Source organism: Cotesia glomerata, linkage group LG10 (assembly GCF_020080835.1).
Source record: "Cotesia glomerata isolate CgM1 linkage group LG10, MPM_Cglom_v2.3, whole genome shotgun sequence".
In the NCBI taxonomy this organism is placed as follows: Eukaryota; Metazoa; Arthropoda; class Insecta; order Hymenoptera; family Braconidae; genus Cotesia; species Cotesia glomerata.
In genome coordinates, this window is record NC_058167.1 from 4,543,500 (window position 1) to 4,558,761 (window position 15,262).

Consider the following 15,262-nt stretch of genomic DNA (forward strand, 5'->3'; position numbering starts at 1 on the left):
GCCCGCCTCGAAATCACACCACTACCTGACGTCCGATGTCCGAGCATCGGAATACCGGCAAGGAAACCGGCTATCCAAATTGTCGAGGACCGCGCCATCGACGCCAGCATACTAATGCTCGGGGCGCACGAACCGTATGACCCGGCCAATCCAGGGTTCGTACGGCCCACGACTCGACCGACGACAACCACGAGCACAGGGAAACCCCCAGCGCTCCTGAAGCCGTCGTACCCTGCACGACGCAGACGACTCGTCATCAGACCAGCCCCACCATGCCTGGTGGAACTGGCCAGGCGACCAGTGACCAGCGAGAACGTCTCCATCCCGGGGCCACAAAATTTCAGTTCTAAGAGGAGCGTCGTTCCAGCTGAGCCACCGCCGAAGCCGCCACAGGTCGTCAAGAACACTGAAAGTACTGCAGCCTGGCTGACCTACGACGACGCCCCGTTACTGGCGGAGTACCCGGAGCAGTTCGAGGCACTACCAGGCGACCTGTTTGCGCCTCCAAAACACCCCCAGACCGCACTGGAACGGGTGCTCGCCGCGCTGACGCCGCTCGACAATATTCGGCGCAGACAAGGCACGAGGAGGGCAACTTTCACGGCTTACGATACCGCACTGCGTCTTTTCAAAGTGACGCAGTATCGGAACCGTACGGAACCCCGGATTAAACCGCTGGGTAAAACGGCCCATGATCTGGTAGAAGAATTGACGAAAAGAGGCAAGTAAACTCACCTCTTTTCTTTGCCAGGAAAGAGGGGTGTAACATAGATACCATCGTGGCGACCCCAGGAACCCAACACTATATCCAGATTTTAGTTAATTATTATATGTATTATTTAATGTGTTTCGTTAGTTAATTATGTTTAAAGTATGTTTTATTATTTTTGTTATTTGTGTAACGCACACGGCGAATTGGGTATATTCTGCTGGCTAAGCCGGCACGAGAGGGCATTAAAGAGCCGAAATTTTATTGTTTATTTATATCTTTTGTCATTTTTTTTAATTGTTTAATTAAAGACCATATATTGGTATAAACTGATACGGAATTCGGAATTTTGCCGATAAAATCCGATGAGGGAAAATTATTTTGCCTCGGGCGTTTCGTTTTTTTTGGGCACAACGAGGATTGTTTATTATAATTATTGTTAAGTAATGATTATTTATGTTTAATTTTGGTATGCGCTAAATGTCCGCCCGGATAGGCTCGAATTTTGGAGAATCCAAAATCATAAGAATTGGCCTGGAGAACGCTGTGTAAATTATTTTAGTGCGCCGTAGAATAGCTGTAAGAACGCCCAAAATTATTCTAAGTCCCGGGCAAAAATTTGTATGGAAACGTATTCTGTTGAAAATTGAAGTAATCTGTTGAATTGATTGAATGCATTTGATATTTAATTTTCAAAGTGAAAATTAAAAACTTAGAATTAATTGACGTTTATCGAGCTTCCAAATCTGGCGATAGGTGTCTAAAACGATCCTTCCGTTTCGTTGCAAGTGACTTCTTGGAAAAATGATAAAGTCCCAAAGTTATCGCGGAAGAGACGTCGAGTACCACTGAGACGATTTTCCCTGTGGAGGCTATCCAGAAGGAAAAACGCTAAGGACCTCAAGTTACCCAGAGTACGACTGTACCAAGGTAAGTGGAGCTCATCTCTTAGGGGTACAACGGACTCCCCGTACTCCGACCTTCTGTCAGGGTGCGGCAGGTGATCATAGTCGAGTAGGAGGGATCGAGCTGGAGGCTATCCTCTCGATCTTTGGGAACGGCGATTAGGAGGTCGAGGAAGTCGGCTAGATACCTCGACTTCGGGGACCTGGGGGGCAGCACCGCGGGAGAAGGGAGCTGGAGACTATCCTCTCGTTTCTCCGGGGGAATCCCGAGTAGGAAACTGACCCACTAGTGCCGCGGACTGAATAACGCGAATTTTGGAAACTCCCAGACGGTCGGTAAAACAGAAAACGATCATACTAAAAAGTCGGTAAGCAGATTCCTGTTTTACCATCAGTCGGTAAAACAGAAAACGATCAAACTAAAAAGTCGGTAAGCAGATTCCTGTTTTACCATCAGTCGGTAAAACAAAAAAATACCGGAAAGCGCGGTTTTGGACGAATGAGTGTGACTACCATTTTGTAAAGGTGATAGGAGGGTGTTCTTTTCACCACAATGTTTAATTATTGTTACTAAATAAACGATTTCTATTGTTTCTTCTATTACGTTTAGTTCTGATTTATTCGGACAATCCCCTGTTGACCCTGGACATCGGCGAGCTCTAAATTCGAGCCGGGGATTTTATTGATATTGTCTAGTACGGTCTATTCCAGGACTTTCGGATCATGAAAACTAGGCTCGGTTTAATTTAACTGTTTAGATAAATAAAAGGGGTTAAAATCCCTTTTATCACGAATTTTACCCGTTACAATAAATTACCATAAATATCATCAACAATGTCAGCGTTTGGAGGAGCTACAAAACACACTGGTAACTCAATATTATTATTTTCATCATTCATAGTTCCGTTGCCAATATCAAGTAAAAATTTTGAGAATTCAATTTCTCCATTTATTACTCGCATATTTTGAGTCAGTGATATTGTTCTAAAACATTTCCATAATGGGCTAAATTTAATAGAAAGATTAATTAATTCAGAACGGGTACTGAACTGTTGAATTGGTAACAATTGCCGAAAATCTCCTCCAAGAATGACGATTTTATTACCGAACGGTGTATTTTTGTTCGTTATATTGCGTAATAATCGATCCATAACTTCTAACGCATATCTAGGTGCCATTGGAGCTTCATCCCAAATAAAAACATCAGTTTCTAATAGTATTTTAGCTTCCTTCGATTGCATCTTTATATTAGATGTTGAATCAATGAACAATGGTAGGGTAGTCCAAGAGTTTTATGAACAGTGCGACCATGTGGTAATAATGTAGCAACTATCCCTGTATAAGCCATCATTTGAACTTTTTTTTCTGCACTTCTTAATAAATGCCATAAAGTAGTATAAATAAATGTTTTCCCCGATCCTCCAGGTCCATCAATGTAGAAACAACGATTTTGATTTGAATTTTCATCACTATGATTAATTAAGTTCAAGACAATATCTACTATTTCTTTTTGTTTTTCATTTAATTTTTCGTATTGTTGTGAACCAATTATATTTGAGTTTTCTGAGTCAATATTTTCAATATTCAATTCACTTATTTCTACAGGATCCATTTCAAAATCTTTTAAATTAAATCCTTCAGCATAAAGCATTGTACTAATCTGTAAATAAGCTTTTTGAATACCTTGTAATAAATTGGAATTTCGTATAAAGTCTTCGGACATGGATACTTTAAACTCTTCCCATAATGTTTTAGGGTGTTTAGGTTGACAATAAAACAAAATACGAATAAATAGTCTACGTAAGCTCTGAGGCATCATCCAAATTTCAGCTTCATGCATAGCTCGTCGCCACTCGTCATCATTTTCAATTAATCCTAATGCTATACAAGCTTCAGTAAAAGATGGCATTAAAATACCATCAACTGTTCAAATATTTTCAAAACTTGTAGCACCTTTGACGGTTAATAATAATAACCTAAGGTTAAACAACTCAATCTGAGTAGGACTTACAGAATACATTCGTCCAATTGAATTAAAATGAGATTTTCTTGGATCCCATCTAACAGTAGTCGCACCGTCTAATTTTTGTTTTTTTAAAGTGTAATATGTCGGAATATCAGGATAAATATATTGTCTAGCTTCTTCGTCACGAAGATTCAATTCAAAATATGCCATTAACATAGTTGTTTTATCCAATAATAATACATTATTCATTTCTTCTTCAGTCATATTAATATCAAGAGTAATTTGTTGTTGATTTGGTATATGTACAGGTAACCGAAATGAAGCTGAAGCTAGCGGCCAAAGTAAATAGCGGCCAAAACAAAAACCAGGGCCGAAACATTCGAAGAGCGCCCTGTTCCTAAATAAAATTATAAAAATGAATAATTTCAATTTTTTTGCATTTAAAGTTGACTGGTAAGCAAATAAAAGGTAGGGATATTTATATGCGAGGGTCAGCTGAATAATGTGGACCAGTACTCTAGGCTCTCTAGAAAATTTATCGCTCCGGAAAAATGTTAGTTCCATACTTTAGACTATGTCAAGGTCTAACATTATTAGGTGGACTCGCAAGATAAAATTAAAAATTTTTTTGCAAGGGTTGAAATATTAAAGTGGGCCCAGTATGGTAGACTGGCTCTTTAAAACAATTATCGCTCCGGAAAGATTTTAGATCCATTTTTTGGGCCATGTCAGGGTCTGACATTATTAGGTGGACTCTCGAAAAGATGATGAAAATTTTTTTGCAAAGGTTAGGGTATTACGGTGGGCCCAATACGATAGACTGGCACTTTAGAATAATTATCACTCCAAAAAGTATTCAGACCCATTTTTTGAGCCATGTCAGGATCTGACATTATTAGGTGGACTTTCAAGAAGATATTGAAAATTTTTTTGCAAAGGTTAGAATATTGCAATGGGCACAATACGATAGACTGGCTCTCTGGAACAATTATCGCTCCAAATAGTATTTAGACCCATTTTTTGGGCCATGTCAGGGTCTGACATTATTAGGTGGACTCTCGAAAAGATAATGAAAATTTTTTTGCAAGGGTTAGGGTATTACGGTAGGCGCAATACGATAGACTGGCTCTTTAGAATAATTATCACTCCAAAAAGTATTCAGACCCATTTTTTGGGCCTTGTCAGGGTCTGACATTATTAGGTGGACTCTCGAGAAGATACTGAAAATTTTTTTGCAAGGGTTAGGGTATTACGGTGGGCCCAATACGATAGACTGTCTCTTTAGAATAATTATCACTCCAAAAAGTATTCAGACCCATTTTTTGGGCCATGTCAGGGTCTGACGTTATTAGGTGGATTCTCAAGAAGATATTAAAAATTTTCTTGCAAGGGTTAAAATATTACAGTGGGCCCAGTACGATAGACTGGCTTTTTCGAACAATTATCACTCCAAAAAGTGTTTAGACCAATTTTTTTGGGCATTTCGGAGTCTGAAATTCTTGAGTGGATTTTAAGACTATAACGAAATTTTTTACGGAAGGGTTAGGATATTACGATGGGCCCAGTACGATAGACTGGCTTTTTCGAACAATTATCGCTCCGGAAAGTATTTAGATCCATTTTTTGGGACGTGTCAGGGTCTGGGACTATTATGTAGACTCTCGAAAAGATATTAAAAATTTTTTTGCAAGGGTTAGGATATTGTAGCGGACCCAATATGATAGACTGTCTCTCTTGGATAATTATCACTTCAAAAAATTTTTAGACCCATTTTTTGGGTCATGTCAAGGTCCGACATTATTAGTTAGACTTTCGGGGATATATTAAATATTTTTTTGCAAGGGTTAGGATATTAAAGTGGGTCCAGTACGATAGACTTGCTTTCTCGAACAATTTTTGCTCCGAAAAGTATTTAGATCCATTTTTTGGGTCATGTCAGGGTTTGGGTTACTAAGAAGACTCTTAAGAAGATAGTGACAATTTTTTTTTAAGGGTTAGGATATTACAGTGGGCACAGTACGATAAAGAGGCTCTTTAGAATAATTATCGCTCCAGAAAGTTTCGAGATCCATTTTTTTGGCCATGTCGGGGTCTGACATTATTGAGTTGACTTTCAAGAAAAAAATAAAATTTTTTTTGGAAGGGTTAGGGTATTACGGTGAGCATAGTACGATAAAGTTGCTATTTAGAACATTTATCGCTCTAAATAGTATTCAGACCCTTTTTTTGGGCCATGTCAGGGTCTGACATTATTATGTGGACTCTCGAGAAGATTTAAAATTTTTTTTTGCAAGCGTTAGGATATTGTAGTAGGCCTAATACAATAGATTGACTCTCTAGAATAATTATCACTCTAAAAAATTTGTAGACCCATTTTTTGGGCTATGTCAGGGTCTGACGTTATTAGATAGACTCTCGGAAAAATATTAAAAATTCTTTTGCAAGGGTTAGGATATTACAAAGGGCCCAGTACAATAGACTGGCTTTTTCGAACAATTATCGCTCTGGAAAGTTTATAGACCCATTTTTTGAGCTATGTCACGGTCTGACATTATTAAGACGACTCTCGGAAAGATGTTAAAAATTTTTTAGTAAGGGTTAGGATATTACGGTGGGCTCAATACGATAAACTTGCTTAAATTAAAATAAATAATTTTGACAAATATTAGGAAGACTAAAATTAAAAAAAAGTTTTAACATTATTTTGACTCGTTAGTTACGCTTGAACTTCCTTAAAAATTTTTTGTATGGGTTAGGATACTACAGTGGGCTCAGTACGACCAACTGGTACTCTAAAAAAATTATGACTTCATTTACATTATGAACGCTGTTCTTGGGCTATGTTTGAGTCAGGTGTCCTTTGTCGGGCTCTTGAGAATCGATTAAAACAGATTTTGCGAGGGTTATGGAATTACAGTGGTTTTATTACGACTAAGTGGCTCTCTAGAAAAGTTATTGTTCTGGAAACGTTTTAGTCGCTTTTTTCTGGCCATGTCCGAGTCTGGGATTATTAAATTGGTTTTCAAGAAGGTACTTAAAATTATTAAAAACTATTTAAATACTTACTTTGTGTTCTGTAAGACAGACAAACTTTCTAGAACAATTATCGCTCCGAAAAATTTTTAGGTCCATTTTTTCGGCTACCTTAGGGTCCTGGATTATAAAGTGGGCTCTGAAGAAAATATTAGAAATTTTTCAGGAAGGGTTCGAATTTTACAGTAGGTCCAGTGCGACCAACTGGTACTCTAAAAAAAATCATGACCATTCCCAAAAATAATACTTCAATCATCTTATGAACAATGGATTCGTTTCTGACAATTATTTAAACAACGGAATAAAAGAATTAAAAAAAAATATCTGTAGCTTTTTATGATAAAAAAAAAATTCAGTTCATACTTATTTAAACAAACATCTTTTTTGATTTTTAATCATTTTGTGATTTTTATATGTCTTCGATCGTTTTTGAAAATTGCAAGTAGTATGTAATATGACTATATCAGGCACTGTGTTAAGTAACTTGCAGATTTTCAAGTCGTACTTCTTTAAATGCGAAGTGAAAATTCAAACAAAAAAGTTCTTATCTAAATTATAGAAGTTTTTACTTTTTACTTTAAGCGGTTCTAACCATAAATTGTAAATAATTGCTGATTAAACAGTTATTAATTTTTTTAATTATTGAACTATGTTTTATTTACAAAAATAACAAAATTGAATAATCAATCGAATTTATAAAGGAGTTAATGAAGAATATATGGTGAGGCTTTCGCCTACCTCCGAAGAGGCCGTTTCCTGGGCTCAAAAGAGCTATACACGCACGTATATTTGTCCTATTCTCACCATAACGAGAACACAGCCCAGTTCGCGGACAAGGAAAAACCGCCGTTCTCTTGTGTTTATACACATTCATTGAACAGCTGCAAGAGTTGCGTATAATTGTAGGTGTGTGCAACTCTCATCGACTCCTCTGGCAACTCATTCCCCGTAGGCACATCGAGATGTACCCACAGGATATGAGCAGTATCCAGCGGGGACCACGGGGAGGCGGAGTCGATTGAAGACCATGTTGTTTGTGTGATGTGTTGTGTGTAACGTCTGATTTTACGTGTAAGTGTTTGCGTGTGTAGGGTGCCCGGGCACTTGCGTTATTTGTGGTCATTTTCCCTAGCTTATTCTACGTCAGTCATCCAAAGCTTTATACTGTCCTCACAATTGTGTGGAGCATATCGCTTGTGCCTAGGCGCTCCGACTCTACCTAGGTGGATGTCTGTTGAGTCTCGTCCCTAGTCGCGTTTTCATTAGCTAGCTGGGTTTGGAGTTTGCAACACATTACTACTTTACTGAAACCTTTTAAAAGCTTGAAGTTACTTTGGGATGTGGCAATCGCACGCGCAACGCTCGCCCACTCCGCGTTCCCACCCCATATGTCCTTGAGCACCTCACGTTGAGGCTCGTACTCATGGCATTCAAGCATTAAGTGCTCCACGTTGTCGACCCTTTCTCCTAACCCATTCTCCCTACACTCGTCGCAGAATCTACTTTCCGTATGTTCGTACTTGTATTGGTATTCTCTAAAGCAACCGTGGCCGGTTAGGATTTGGGTCAGCCAGAAGTTAGGGCTGATCCATTTGTTTGTTAGACGCTCTGCTACGTCTGGAAAGAAGACTTTAGTTTCGCGGCCGTTCTCTGATGTATCCCATTGTTCTTGCCACCGACGTATGGTTTCAGTTCTAAGGGTGACAAGGCGATCCTCCGCATCTGGCTGCACGGTGACGTTTCCAAGGGTAGCCTGTTTGCCGATACGGAGGCTGTATCGCGCGCACCGTTCGTCTATTACGAGCTGAATGGGCACTGCCCCCGCGACTACGCAAATCCCCTCAAGCGAAACTGTCCTGTAGGCAGTAGTTGTTGTTATCAGCGCTTGACGCTGAAGTGCTCGAAGATGTCTCCAGTCCTCCCTATCGCAACGGTCACTCCAAGCTGCCGCCGCATATGTGACGACAGGCATAAAGAAACCCTTGTATATGGTGGACATAGCTGGGTATCGCAATCCCCATTCTGCTCGCGCAATACGCCGCATGCGCCCGAATACCCTACTTAGTTTCGCGCGCCTTGTTTTAATGTGATTTTTCACTTTGAGGCCCTCGTCGAAGTGTACCCCTAAGTATCTAACGCTCGATTTGAATTTGACTTTGGAGTCTCCTATCATTATTTTTGGCGGTTTGTTATCGTATTTGGGCTTTCTCTGTCGTCCTTTTGCTTCATAGGGGTACGGGCTCTTTTTTTCTTACGTGGACCGCGATGTACAAATTCGTTCTTGAGGAAGATGGCTTCAGTCTTCGACTTCGACAGCTCGAGCTTTGCGGAACAGCACCATTCCAGTATATTATCTACTACTATTTGACTATTATGCTCTATTTCTTTTCTCGAAGAGCCTTCTACTAAGACGAGCAAATCGTCAGCAAACGCAACAAATTTATTCCCGTGTTCTGTCAGTTCGAGTCTCTTAAGGAGATCGTCGAACATGATGTTCCAAAATAATGGTCCTAGCACTGATCCTTGCGGGCACCCTCGCGTTGGCGTTTTCGACTCGCTACCAAAACCCCATGACAGCGCGACCGATCTGTCCTCAAAGTAATTCCGAATTACCGCGTAAATGTTGCTAGGGCAGCCTCTGGCCTTGAGGCCCTCGAGTACTAACGGCCACCACACGTTGTCAAAAGCGCCAGAGATATCGAAGAGAAGTCCGACCACCAGTCTCTTCTCTGAAGAGTCTACCAATCGGCGCATCTCCACAATTGCATCTTCCGTCGACTTTTTGGCTGTGAAGCCAAACTGTCGGCTCGAAATGTTCCCCTCCGCTAAGACTGTGGCGGTAAGTCGCTCTTTCATGAGCTTCTCGAACACCTTACCTAAACCCGAAAGGAGGCAAATTGGCCGGTAAGATTTAGGGTCATTTGCGTTTTTGTCGGTGCTTTTAACTAACATTATGATTGCCCCCTTCTTCCACTCTTTTGGGAATGCTCCTAGCGCCAGGCAAGCATTATATAGCTCTAAAAACTGTTCGCGAAGGATAACCCCTGCGCGTTTAACTACCTCGTTTTCTATCAAGTCCGGCCCCGGGGCCTTCTTGTTTTTCAGTGTTTTTAAGACCTTGTCCAATTCGCGCGGGGTGAACGGTTCGGCGTCCGCGGTGTCAGGTAGTAAAATTGTGTTGGCTCTAATCTTTTCCTGATCGGGGGTTTCGTTGTCCTGGTCATCGTCTACAATATGCGTCTCGAGAAAACACCTGGCTGTTTCCTTAAAGTTTTCCGTGGATGCTCCGTTACGATTTAGCGTGCGCATTGCACTTTTGACTCTAACTTTTTCTGCGCAGGTTCTGTAAATAGGACCCCACTTTTCTTGATTACCTTTCTTCGTAACGAAGTCCCGCCAGCTGCTTTCCCTCGTCCGCTTTATGTCTGTCGAGTATTGTTTCCGTAGTGCTCTGTATTTGACGCTTAGGGTATTTTTAACTAAATCGTCCCTTTCCCTTTGATATACCCGTCTGGCTTTGTTCACCAGCTTCTTCGCGCGTGTTAATTTCCTGGTCCACCATGGGTATGATTTTACATGGGTTTTCCTACGCGGAATCGCGGCTTCGCAAGCTTCTAAGATTGATTTGCCGAGTGCAGAAGCATACCTTTCCACGTCCTCAACCGATTCCACTCCAAGGCCATCAAGGTTTGTGCACGCACACGAGAAAAGGATTTCGTCAAACTTTTCCCAATTGGCCAACGTTAAGTTGAACCTCTTGGGGTCTGCCTGTGCGCCATCCTTCTCCCTCGACTTAGCTCCTAGAGTGATCTCGATCGGGTAGTGGTCAGTATTCTGCACCCAACTTCTCTTTATGGACCAGCTGAGAATGCTACTCGCGAGTTTAGGCGTGACGAGTGTCACATCGATATACGAACTCCCGTTACTTGATTCAAACGTCGGACCCTCACTCGCGTTGTTGATTATCTCTAACTCGTGCGCGTCAATAAATTGCTCTAACTTTTCGCCACGCGCGTCGTCAGTCTCGGATCCCCATCTCTCGGATTTCGCGTTCGCGTCCATTGATATTAATACTCGTTTCCCTCTCAGTGCTCGGACCACTTTCTCTAAGTGCTTTAAATGCATGTCTATTTCGTCTTTGTACTGGAAGTATGCCGAGACTACGAAGAACGATGTGTCAGGTCCCATGATCTGAGCGCATACGCAGTGGGTTGTACTAAGTTGTGATAAAACCAGCAACTGGTATTTAGGATTTGTTAAGCAAATGGCCGCATATGGCCTAGACCTGGTTTCGGCAGCAACTTGTATGCCGCAACCGAACCCAGGTATTTTGAAACTATTATTACTATGTGCTGCGTATGGCTCTTGTAGAAGGAGAACATCAATACGTTTTTCCTCCCACAACTGACTCGCCTCCAGAGTCCCAGCTTTGTCGTTCCGCAAATTCGCCTGCAAAACTCGAAAACCTTCAACCTCCATTCCCCGGGTCGCGTGCGGAGACTTTCGATTCGACCTAACGCCCGGCGCGAGCCCATCTAAGTTTGCCGAGTTCGCGGACCCTCTGAGGGTGTTTTTGGTCGTCCCTAGGCATCTTCGCCGGTCGATGCTTCGCGAGCAAGATTCGGAAACCCCCCTTCTACTTGGATTTACCTCTTCTAGGTTCAATCGCGTGAGTTTAACCAAACAGGGTCGCGTAGCTAGAGGCATTAGCTGTTCTATACGTAATGCTTCCGCGAGCTTACACGAACGCGATCGCGATGCCGAATTCGCGGGCCGGCGATGGACGGGAGCGTCAGATAGCAGCTCGTTCGGAGAAACGCGGTTGGCTACTCTGGCGCTCCGTCGAACGGTCGAAAGAGTTTGGTGACCACCGAACGTGGGAGCGTCACCTATCCGAGGCTTTGCCGTATTTTCCTGACCGGTTTATTTAAGTCGTAGGAGCTGGTAACACCTACAACCGAAAGCGCAGCGGCAATTCTTGGTTTGGGGTAACGCATCGAGGGATGCCTTTCAATGTTACCTTACTTATGGCGGGACCCACGGAAAGGGAATTGCTTGCTTAACTATGTTCTCTTAAGTTCGCCCTCACTCCCTTAAGAGAGTCATAGTTACTCCCGCCAAAGGAGTTAATGGTTAAAATTTTTTTATATACCTCAACATAATAATAACTTAATCTAATATTTTGCCCTCTAGGCGAAAAGTGCCAACTTTCGGCTCGCTGTGCTAAACGAAGTTGTCGCTTTTCACCCAGAAGACAAAAAAATAGTATTCAGCTGTAGGATAGAAAAGTTAGAAATGTCTCAGATTACATGTTAGTCAACTTAGGCTTTGCCTCGGTTGACTATAACATATGATCTGAGACATTTCTTACTTTTCCTCCCTAGGAGTGAAATCTACTGTAATTGTAATATTCCAATTACAATTATTATTAAATAACCATATTAATAGTATACTACACACCTACGGAAGTAAAAGAAGAAATGTCTCAGATCACCTGTAATTGTCGGCCAAGACGAAGCCGAGGTTGACAAACATGTGATCTGAGGCTTTCTTATTTATTTTCCGAGGAGTGTAATATACTATTAAATAAAACTTTAAATTCAGCTCGACGAAGGCTGAAAGTGGCAACTTCGTTTATCGCAGCAGGCCGAAAGTTGACGCTTTCTGCCCGCTGCGCTAAACGAAAGTGCCGCTTCCTGCCTTCATCGAGCAAAAAAATAGTATACACTCCACGGGAAGTAAATAAGAAAGCCTCAGATCACATGTTTGTCAACCTCGGCTTCGCCTCGGCCAACAATTACATGTGATCTGAGGCTTTCTTATTTACTTCCCAAGGAGTGTAATATACTATTAAATAAAACTTTAAATACATTAAAATTCATTATTTTAAATTAATTATTTTAAAATTTCTCCTAAGTAGTGGGCAGTGCATTGAAATCCATCGACCGGCTTTTGCTCGATAGATATCGTTAAATCTTGCATAGAATACTGCGTAAATCGATTTTTCAAAATTTCATCACGTAACCGGTTCCGATTTCTTGTCATCTCATCATCACGATCATCAGTTTCCGCGTTCATTAACATCGATAATATATTTTTCCGGGCATATTCTTTTACTTCGGCATTCCTAAACTTTATATTCAATTTGCTGCATATCATATATCCCCAAACGCACACATAAGTTCCGCAATTTACCCCATCATCTTGTTGCGGTAAATCATCCGGTGCGTAAAATCGCCATTCTTTAATATTAAATTTTGATTTATTCAAGTCTGCAATAACTTGAATAAGAGGTATTACAGACTTAAATATCGTCTCAACTTCATTATTCTGATTTTTTGCCTTGTTTTTCATGATTTTTCTCATTGAGTCCAGATAAATAATTGTGTGTCGAGAATGATCAATTACCATGAGCGTCCAATGAGTGTTATAGCGAACGTTAAGGGGTAAAAGCCAACAGTCGAAGTTATACCTTTCCACCATGTGATTAGAAATCCATTTGAGGAAGCCATCGCTAATTTTTCCATCCAGAAGATTTTGAGTGAGCAGAGTTTCTAATAAAATTATATTTTTACTTTCACTAACAACTTTATCAACTTGTACGGCTAAAAACGCATTTATAATGTTGTCATCTAACAAGCCATTATTTTTCAATTCTTTGAAGCTCTCAGTACTTATTGCATAACCTTTAATTTCTTTTGTTTGTTTTAAATTTAAACATTTAATATTCGTTTTCTTATTAAAAATTAAACATTCATTTTCTTTCTGATTTTCAAATAGTTTTGACATCGTTTTGTTTTCTCGGTCTTCGAAGTGTTCCTTTACTTTTTCCTCACTTGTTAGTAAATTTTCTTCCTCAAAGTCTTCCTCGGTTTTTAATTGATTTTTGTCCTCAAATTTTTTTTCTAAATTTTCCTTTGTTGTTTGTTATTTTTCTTTTTTTTCAGTATTTTGAGCATTCTCTGTCATTAGTTTTGATTGAGTGTGGTATAAATTTTTTTTTGATCTTTTATTCTTCTTTGCTTTCCGACTCAACCAAAATTCATGAGCTTTCAATCCTTCCCTATTCTGATAAGTTGAGGTGTTTTTAAACTTATATTTTCTTATCGTTTTTTTCATAATTTTCTTCCTAATCACTCCTTTCTTCTGTCTATCAGTTTTTAAACTAATAGTTCTTTCTCTTAGTCTTCCGACCAAAAGCTCGGCTTGACGTTTAATGAATCGGGGCGCAGGCATTTTAGTTTCTCCGTCATTCAAATTAATCTTAACAATTTTGTGCCAGTTTTCTGCTGTGCTGGTAGAGTCCCGTAAAATCCCAAACTTCTTTATTTGTTCCGCTGAACAAAGAGGATAATATGGAAACCACTCGTCTATTATGTACTGTACTATTTCTGGACATAAAGCTTCATACTCTGAGTTAAAGTTCTCCCTAAAATCATGTTTTAGTTCGTTATAACGTTGACTTGCTTCTTTATAGTACAGAGAGTCCTTTTTTCGTATTGAGTCTTCAAATCCATCATATGAAAATGCTTTATCTGTTTCCTGAAAGGAAGTCACAGGTTCATTGTCGGTAGGAATGTTTTCGAGTTCTACATTTGCCCGTAGTTCAATAAATTTTTGAGGTGTTTGTGGGATCGCAAGAAGAAGAACAAAAATTTCAAATATTTTCCAGCATTTCTCCATGTTATCGCTATGAATAAGTGCAGAAATTATTTGAAGAGCTAATTTTCGTATATCCTTATTTATTTTCTTGGTTATCTTTGTACACTTTTTATCTATGTATCTCGCAGCAGTTTTAATCATGTGTGAGGAACATAAATGAATAGTTGTAAACTTTTCCACTCTAGGTGTCTTACGATAAACGCAATTAACATAATCTATAATTGATAATCCATTGAAAGCAAGACTCGCTGACTGCATTAAAGTTGAGCTGAAGTCTATTTCTATTTTGTCAATTACCGGTTGCTGTCTTTTTGTAATTAACAGCAATGAGTAGTGTAATTGATGTAACCAAAAAGATACAAATGGCACAGATTGCACAGTACTAATCATCTCTGCGATGGGAAATGGCTGAATCGGTTCACTGTTGTTTCCGGGCAGTAACAAAGAATAATAATATACGGTTGCTTCCATATCGGGTGGAGGGGCTATAATTGATCCTGTAGAGTCTAAAAAAAGAAAAACATGTCCTTTAGGAATGTTTTTTATCATTAGTAATTGTTTTTCACTATAAAGATGAACAACATAAGGTTTATTAAAATAAATATTTATAAAATTATCGAACATTGAACCTTTAAATTCTTCGTCGTACTTTTTATACAACAATTCGGTGTAGGCATAATAATCATTCGATAAATCTTATGTTTTCTTCTGGTCACTTTTAATTTTTTGTAAAATTTGAAGATTTGGAGCATCATTTAAATTTCCATGTTGTAAAATAACTTCGTCAGCTTTCTTTAACATCTGCAATTTTTTTTTTAAAGTTGATCCTTTGCCGATTTCATTGCCAAGAGCCTTTCTTTTTTCTCCAGTGATGTGTCGTCGGTGATTTTCAACATTGTCAGGATCATGAAAAATTTTTTTATTACGGAATACATGTACTTTTCGGGTTCTGTGAGGTAGTGTAATGTCATCGTTGCAAACAAAATA